General features: G+C 42.8%; 1 pseudogene; it reads right to left on the reverse strand.

Annotated features, from left to right (window-relative positions):
* Window positions 1-819: 819 nt before the first annotated feature.
* On the reverse strand, window positions 820-1,839 carry LOC145793594 (putative LRR receptor-like serine/threonine-protein kinase At3g47570 pseudogene; annotated as a pseudogene).
* Between the last annotated feature and the right edge of the window lie 7,200 nt (window positions 1,840-9,039).

Here is a 9,039-nt window from a genome sequence, read left to right on the forward strand (position 1 = left end):
GTAAACATCTCCAGTAAAAGAATCCCAAAGTTGTATGCACCCCCTAGTGTGGAAGCCATGTCCCCCATGCCATACTTGCAAATTGTTTCCAATGTTAGTGTGAAAAATGAGTCTAGCTAGTTGGCATAGTTGTAATCTCAATAGATGTATTTAATAATTTTTTTTAATGAAACCCAACAAACTTTTTAATGCTCTGATGTCCTTAATTCTGTCCCCCTCTCAGTTACAATATTTTTGTTTGTGTTTGCAACTGGCTAAGTGAGACAATTATAGAGAATGACATAGTTTGATTGTATTTTTCTATTGAAAGAAACAAAAATTAGTCTTGCATGAGATATTCTGTCAGAATGACCTATACAAGTTTCCAAGCAATAAGTAAGTTTTTAGAGAATGCTTTGGTAGCAAACTAGTATATTAATTCTTTCCACTAGTAGATACCATGGACTATTTTGATCAGACTAAAATTTCATACTAAAATTAAATAAAGAATATTTAAAAAAAAAAAAAAAAAACAAACATAGGAGGCAGAGAGGATTAACACAAGTGTTCCATATCCAAGTTTAAGCATGGCCACATTAAATAATGTACACTTCAATGGTAATATTTATAATAAGATTAAGGATGACCACATTAAACAAAGTAAACTTAGTACTTGGTTTGCTAACAGTGACGAGGTGGAAGCACACATTAGGAGCATTCATAAGTGGCATGGAATTTTCATAAAAATAATGATTAAAACTATGTAGGTGCCCACTATTTTGTAGAAGCCATGGTTTGTATGTTTATGCCAAAATGTATTCCTGTGTGTGTATACATATATTATATTTTTCCTATTGCAAGTTCAATTTTTCCACTCCAAGGAAATTGAAAAGATTTTCTAACTGGAGCAACATAGCCTATGGTTCCCCTTATTACAACTGAATTGCTTTGACCATGTGCCACATCACTTGAAACAGTAGAAACAATTTTTGCCAACCCGAAATCTCCAGTATGGGCCATCATCTCATCATCCAAAAGAACTTTACTTGGCTTTAGATCACCATGAATAATTGTCGACTCACAATAACCACAATGAAGATACTCAAGAGCAGTGGCAATATCCATTGAAATGTCCAGCTTCTGGATTAGTTTAAGATTTCTAGGTTCCTCTAGCTGCTCATGGTCTCCAACTTCGACTTGATGTAACCAATTGCCCAAGTTTCCATTGGCCATAAATTCATGTACCAGAGCTTTGAACTCGTTACCAGGGAAATCCACACTGGAACAAACGCCCAAAATTTTCAAAAGATTCCGGTCCCTTATGGCTCGTAGTGCTTTGCATTCTGACATGAAGCTCTTAGAAGTTCTTCTGGTTTGAAGATTGAGCACTTTCACTGCAGCAACCATGTGAACGTGATCAAGAATCCCTTTGTAAACTGAAGCATAGCTACCAACACCAATTAGATTAGCCTCTGAGAATCCATTAGTGGCTTTGAGAAGCTCTCCATAAGAAACCCTCAAAAATTAATGTTTGATTGATGGCGTGCTAGAGGTCTTCTTTTTTGAAACATGACACTGTTGAAGAAATATAAAGAAGCTAACAAACAGAGATAAAAATATCACAAGACCAACCACCAGTAGGATCACTTTCATCCTGTGAGATAGCTTGTTATTGCTTGATTTGGGGGATGGACAAGGAGGAAGGTCAAATTTTGCAATACCTCCACATAGCTCATTATTTCCAACAATTGAAATTGCACTCCCATTTTGGAACACTCCTTGTATTGGAACTTCTCCATGTAGCCTATTAAAAGATAAATTCAACACATCTAGTTGAAGCTCACCTAGATAACTTGGCATCTTCCCTGACAACTTGTTGTGCTAAAGATCCAACACTCTTAAGCCCCTCAACATTCTCAAACTTTTAGGTATCTCTCCTTCAAATGAATTGGCCTCCAACTGAAGCCATTCCAAGTTCAAACAATTGCTTAGAGTGTTTGGTATCGGCCTTGATAATCTATTATAGGATACATCCATGTGTCCAAGATTTGTCAAAGACCCAACTTCTGATGGAAGAGAACCAATTAGTGCATTGTGATTTAACAAGAGGAATGTTGAAATGGAGGAGAGACTCATAATTTCAGGGGGTATTGAACCATTGAGATTTTTTTGAGAAAGGGCTAATTCCAACAAGCTATGACAATTGCCCAAACTCGGAGTTATGCTTCCATGAATGTTGTTTTCTGACAAGTCAAGAATAATCAAGAAAGTCAAATTACCAAGCGAAGATGAAAGTTTTGTGAATTTGTTCCCGCCTAACAGCAGTTCTTGCAGCTTATGAAGTGTGCCAATGGTGGAAGGAATAGGGCCAGCAAGATTATTTGCTACCATAGATAAGAGAGTGAGTTTGAGGGGTTTTCCAATGCCTGAAAGAATGCTTCCATGTATTTGATTAATCTCCAAATTAAAATAGCTAAGATATGTGGAGAGATTAGCTACGGAGTCAGGCAATGAACCTCTGAGAAGATTGTTACCCACATCAATAGATTGTAAACTGGTACAATTTGTTAGAGACAAAATAAAAGTGAAGTCATCCCGCAACCGATTTTGATAAAAATATTCTATATCTAAGACCATGAAGTTTTCCAAGATCCCTTGGCATTCTCCCGTTGAAATTGTTCTGAGAGAAGTCTATTGATTCAAGCTCGGAAGCATTTGACAGTGAAGTAGGAAGTGTTCCAGTAAACAAATTGACGAAAAGATAAAGAAACTTGAGGTTGGGAAGGGGGGAGCCTATATCAGGAGGAATATTTCCTTCAAGTTGGTTAATACTTACTGATAACGCAATGATGGTGTGTAGACACCCCATTTTTGACCGTCCTCAAGACTTGGACGTCACCGTTTGAACACTCGGTGATTATCCATGTTTGTGTTTGTTTGGAGTTCCCGGAGGTTCTGGCCCGCGCGCCTTGCCTCAGGATCTCCGAACTTTACCGTTTAGTGTCCGGTTTTGCACCGAACACTTGCATCTTGCCTTTGAGAGGCAGGGTAGGGCTTGTAGACCATCCCTACCCATCACCGGCAGTGGCTAGATGCCACCGGCTGGTTTTTGCTGCCACCGGCAATATAGTTTGCCGGCCGGCACTATTTGTTGCCGGTCAGCACTATTTTGTGCCGGTCGGCACTGTTTTTGGCCAAGATGGCATTTTTTGCCGGCCGATTGCTGTTCATCTGCTTTTGCAGATATTTTTGGACAGCTGTATTGATTTTGCTCCCCTCCATACACGTGTATGGAGGGATCTCCCTCTTGCAAAGCTTGTTTGGTAAGCTTTACAAGAGGCTTATAGGGAGAAGCCCTCTCTAAGGCAAGGAGGCTCTTAGACATTTTTGAGAGAGGAAAAATACAGAGGAGAGCTCTGGTTTTTCTAGGGTTAGGGTTAGATACACTCACCTATCTCTCTTTCCCTCTCATTTTGCACACTAGGTGTTTTGTGTCTTACTATTGCACACAAACACCTAGTGTTTCACCTTCCTCTTGGAGCTGAGGTTCTAAGGAGTGTGTTTTGAAGTTTTGGTGTTGGTTTGGAGCCAAAGGAGGCCATTGGAGCATCCTTGTTGAAGAAGGCATCAAGGGTGAGATTTTAGCCCCTTTTTTTCCCCATTCTTGCATTAATTTTATACCTATCTTAGAGCTGTTTTTGTGCTTATTGTATAACATAAAAAAGTTCTGTTTTTAGGCCCTCTTTGTTGTTTATTAAGAGTATTTTGTTGTTTGAGGGTTGTTGACCACCCTTAGGCCTCAAAAGGCCTCTTTTTGGACCATTTTGTGCTAGCTCCGGGATTTTGGTGTTGAGGTCTCTTCACCACTGAAATCTTGAGGGATTTCAGTGGTGAAGATGATGCTTTGAAGTCCCAAGAAGGAGAGGGCCACCCCCTCTCCTTGTTGTCCTTGAAAAGGGCATATTTTGGCCTCTTAAGGAAGTCTATGCTTGAGTGTGTGTGTTGAGCATGTTTGGTTTGTTTTTCATGCTTATATATCCATGATATAACATGATTTCAAGTTGGTTTTGGAACTCCATGCATGTTTAGCATAGTTGCCATGTAATGCCTTATTTGTGCCTTAACATGTTCTAGGTTGTTAGCCTTTTTTGGAGCATGTTTTAGGCTTGCATTTGTGAAGATTAGGTGCTTATTTTGCCATGTTTTAGCTCTGTCCATAGTCGTTTGGGTTGATCTTTGCATGCATTATATAGCCCCTTTGCATTTGGGCTTGTTGGCCTTGAGTATGTGCATGTGTAGCATGCCATCTTTGCATTGTTTTGATGATTTGGAATCATCCTACATGCCATTTCAGTCCCATTTCCATGCTTGTTTGATTGCCTTGCATGTCTCTTTAATGCTTTGAAAGCATGTGTTGCAATGCTCCATGTTTTGGCCATGGTGTATGCCTTTGTATTTGGGCCACTTAGATGCCATCTAAGGAGTCCTTTGGCTTTGTTTTAACATGCTAAAAATCTGTTTTTAGTTGATGAATGCATGCCATGTTTGGTCATGATAAGTGTAGTTCAATGCCTCATTGATTTGCTTTGAACACTTAGGCCATTTGGTGCATGTTTCGGCTTGATTTATAACTTGATTTGACATCATTTTATAACATGATTTTAGGGCTCATGTCACATGCTAATTGTCCATGTTTCCTCCTCTCAAGTGTGCTTGAATGTTGCTTGATTTGTGCTTAAGTGTTGGTCCTTATGTGCATGTGTGTGTGTATGCCATTTAGCCCTCACTCTTTAGCACTTTTGGCCACTGTTTTAGGCCTTATTAGAGCTGCCTAATTCATGTTTAAGTCCATCTTTGCCATCCATTTGCATTGCCATATGCATGCTTGTATGCTTGCATAAGTTAATTGCCATGCCATGTTGCATTCCTAGCTTGTATGCCTAGGTTGCATTGCATTTTGCATGCATTCCTTGTCCTTTGACTTGGGTGATAGGGATTGGGAGTTTTGTTTGATTGGTTTGCATTGCATTTGAAACCAAAGTTGCATGCTTGGTTCTTTGGGCCATCATGCATGGAAATGCGTGATTGGTGGTCCGAGAACCGAGGCACATGTCCCTTTGAGTTATCACAATGATAAGAGACATGGTTGATGCATACATGCCTTGAAATATGCTGCCATGCCTTGTTTTGCCCTCTGTTGCTGTGAGTTGCAGGTTCTGCAGGAATACTCTGCCGACCGGCAGTGTAATGTGCCGACCGGCACCTTTTTCTCTGCCGACAGATCCTATTTTGTGCCGATGGCCATACTACACTGCCGGTGGAAGTTTCATTCAGCCGGTGATGATCCCCTCTGTCCAAGGATGCAGTCCTGAGGTTTTGACAGCCTCCAGAGGAGGAAAGGAAGGAAAACAGAGGCAGCTTGCGCATGGTGGCGCGTTTCCCGAGACGTTTTCCTGCTTTAATTAATTTATTTAATTTGTTAATTAAATTAGTTAATTTGTAATATTAATTAGCTTGTGTAGTTAATTAGTCTGTAATATTTATTCGGTCCCTCCGAGTGAGGGCAAATCTGTAATAAGTGTGTGTGGGTGGTGTGAATGTCTTCCAATCCCCACTTCTTTCTTCCCTTTTACTTACCCGCTTTGATGGTTAGTATTAGGGCACGTTTAATTTAGCATACCTTATGCTATGCATGTGTGCATTCATGCATTCGTATTACATGCATTAGGCTCGGTACATCATGCTAACTGCATATGTATTTCAAATTCCAAACTGAACATGTGATAATTGTGCATTTTCACATGACATGTCTAGGTTAGCCGAGCCTATCTTAGCGACATTTTGTATGTGATGCATTAGGCACTTAACATGAACTTGGACCATGCATGTTTGCTAACAAGTTCTTTATTTTGGCATGGAGTACTATGTAAGTATTTTAATGCTTTAGCACGTCACATGTGTGTGAATGCTACCATGACAGTATGTTTACCATGTGGCTAGATGCTTATGTGTTAAACTGTTTTGAATGCCTGTGGGTGAAGGTTGGATTGCTTGAGTTGGAAAAACTCGTTGAAATCCGCATTTTAGCCTACTTGCGAGTAGCAAATTCCAAAGCATTTTCAAACCGAACGGATATGCAATGTTTATTTCCAAATTAGGCAATCTAGTCTATACTTATTTGCTGCACGCATAACATAGTAATTCTAGTCTAATGAACGGAATAAGAATACATAAAGTTTTCAAATACGGATATCACGGTTAGTAGAGGCCGGTCTTCGGACCGGGCGAAAGGGGGTGCTCATAGCTGACCTTCCCCGATCGTACCCAAGCTCCCGAGCCGAGACAACTCCGGTGATGACGGACATGTGGCCTTCGGCACCGAGTCAGGGTTTCCTAAATTCTCACATTTTAAAAAATATTTAGGTGGCGACTCTGTATCTGGCAAAGCAGTCCATGTTTGGCACTACTTTTTCAAAAATCTGTTTCTCAAAACGATTTGCCAGATTTGGACTCTTTGGTTCAGATTAAGAACCGTGACACAAATCGAGTCCGAACTGTAGCACGAGGCCCTCCGCGGGCGCGTCTACAGTTTCTGGCGACTCCGCTGGGGAAATTTAGAGAGCTTGACTCGAACTCGTGATATCCTGTTTTGATCTCATTTATTTGTTTCTTTGCATTGCATGTGCATTGGTGCGCCTAGGAACACGGTGTTTGCCATCTGCCATTCCTGAACGGTTTGCCGGAGGCTTGTCTTGTCAAGGCATGTCCATAAGGCTGACTGGCTATGGGCTCTGACAGTATGGGAACACAAACCCCGGTTTTACCGGGGCACCCTTTCTGACCATTCGACCTAGTGCATATTCGGAACCATAGTGACCATTCCAAGCTAGGACAGGTTGCTTACCCGATGCTAAGTTGTTTGAAACCGCTGTGTGCGTAGTGAAACCCTAGCTCCTGACAAAATAGGACAGGGAAACCCTACCCCAACATAGGGGTGTTTTGTTCTCTTTACTTGCTATGTGCTTTTAGAGTGTTGCTCTACAGGAACGCACATGTCAGTTTGCAAGTCAGAGTATCAAACCTGGGGACACCAGTATCAGTACCAGTTGTGAGAATCAGTTATCCGCGGGTATCGGTTTAGTTTTCGGGAACAGTAATTTCTGGGAACAGTGATCAGTAGAAGGGTACAGTTGTGTGGCTACACCCGTGTTTGATCAGTTTAGGCTGAAATGCTGTCTGTTTTTTTTCCTTTCAAGGTTCAGAGAGTTGCAGAGCTGATACAGAATAACCAGTGTCTCCCCCTTGCTGAGGCAAGATTTATGGCGACACAGAGTTCAGAAGAAATTGTGATTATGACAGCCGCACCGGAGCAGGGAACCACTTCGCAGAATGAGGCCAGCATCAGTATGTCACACCCGCCCAGGATGCCTGTTGTGCACCCAGTCTGGACTCCCCAGTTATACCAGGCTCGTGAGCCCACCACCTTCGAATTGATGGGGATGATAGGCGATCTCCAGAGGTCTGTGGCAGACCTCGCCTATGGAATATCGGCTTCATCGCCAGCGGCGCAGTATGCCGGGAATTTTGTACCACAGGAGCCCCCGCTACTGGGGCGGATTGTGATAAAGCTCAGCCAGCCAGAGGTGGCTTCTGGCTACAGCTGCGACATGCCAGCACCAACCCCGACCCTTGATCAGGCTGAGGCCAGAGGAAAAGACAAGGCAAAGATAGATGCCGACCCTATTGAACAACTGCTGTGGGCAGTCGAGGCTCTGAAAGTCAGAGGGATGAACAAGCAACAAACATCCGCAATCGTGATCAAAGTTGTAGATGATGCTTTCCCCGCTCCAACCAAAGGCAGTTCAAGCCAGACAGAAAACCGGGATGGGCCCCGTCATGCCCAGACAATGCCTGTAGTTCCCAACCCTGCACCGGGAAAGGTTCAAAAAGCCAAGGCAGCGCCAGCCGATCCTTTCGCCAGCGCATCTGGCAAGAATCCTCAAACTGCAAAATACCTGCCCCGAGGGCGCAGGGTCTTTCACGACCTCCACATGCCTTTGTCTAGGGCATTGCTAATATTGGCGAAGAATGGGCATCTTAAGCCTTTGGAGCCCCGGCCGCTCCCGAAGAATCTCCCCGCCACTCATGATGCTACCTTGTACTGCGCGTACCATCAACAGTCCGGTCACAGTACCGATAGATGTTCCCGCCTTCGTCATGAAGTGCAGGATTTGATTGATAACAAGGTTATCCTACCACCCACCTCAGGCAAGCCCGTTACCACCCAGTTGCTGGATTTCGAGGGCTCAGATACTGCGAGTATGTAAAGTGAACCGCCTGCGGGCGACGTTTGGTTTGTTTTGGATGAAGCGTCTGGCACGCGTTTTTGAGCATCGGTGAAACCGAGTTTTGTAAATCCTGGCTTGGATATCGAGTCAGTCTTTTGTTTTGAGTCTGTCTCTTTGCTTTGAGTCAGTCTTTTTTTTGCTTAAGGGTCTGTCTGGTTGTATCGAGTCAGTCCCCGTTGTATGTAATACCAGGTGATTCTGGGGATGTCGCCCCGAACACCGTTTTGTTTTGTAATTATCTGTTTTTGTTTTCAGTCTGTTTCCGCCAAGGGGCCAGTTGCACCAACGAAGCCGATTGAAACAGCTGTTGCTATCTCAAACTTCATGCTTGCTTTCAGCACAAGTGCCAGAGAATTTGATTGGGCTGACAGTACATCTCGCCTGCTCTCCTGCGCGCCAAACTCATTGCATTAACCTAAGTTTTCCAAAAAACAAACTTTTTGAACACTGCGGTGATGAAAACGAAGAGGAAGGAATTCCTCGGGTTTTGCAAAATTTTGATTACTTTGAGAGAAAGAGAGGCGTGCTAAGCCTTTTTATGAATGAAGTCATGCTTGTCAGCGTGAGTACTGGGAAGGACCCTGGCTTGATTCAGATTGGTTCCACACTATCTTCGGCGCGAGCGATTTGTCGCTTTCTTAAAAACTTTCAAAAACAAATGTTTTACACGGCCCTGTGAAGACCTGTGTGGAACCGCTCTTGAGATTGCGCA

The sequence above is a fragment of the Camellia sinensis genome, chromosome 6, assembly GCF_055761805.1.
Source record: "Camellia sinensis isolate YWXY chromosome 6, ASM5576180v1, whole genome shotgun sequence".
NCBI lineage: Eukaryota > Viridiplantae > Streptophyta > Magnoliopsida > Ericales > Theaceae > Camellia > Camellia sinensis.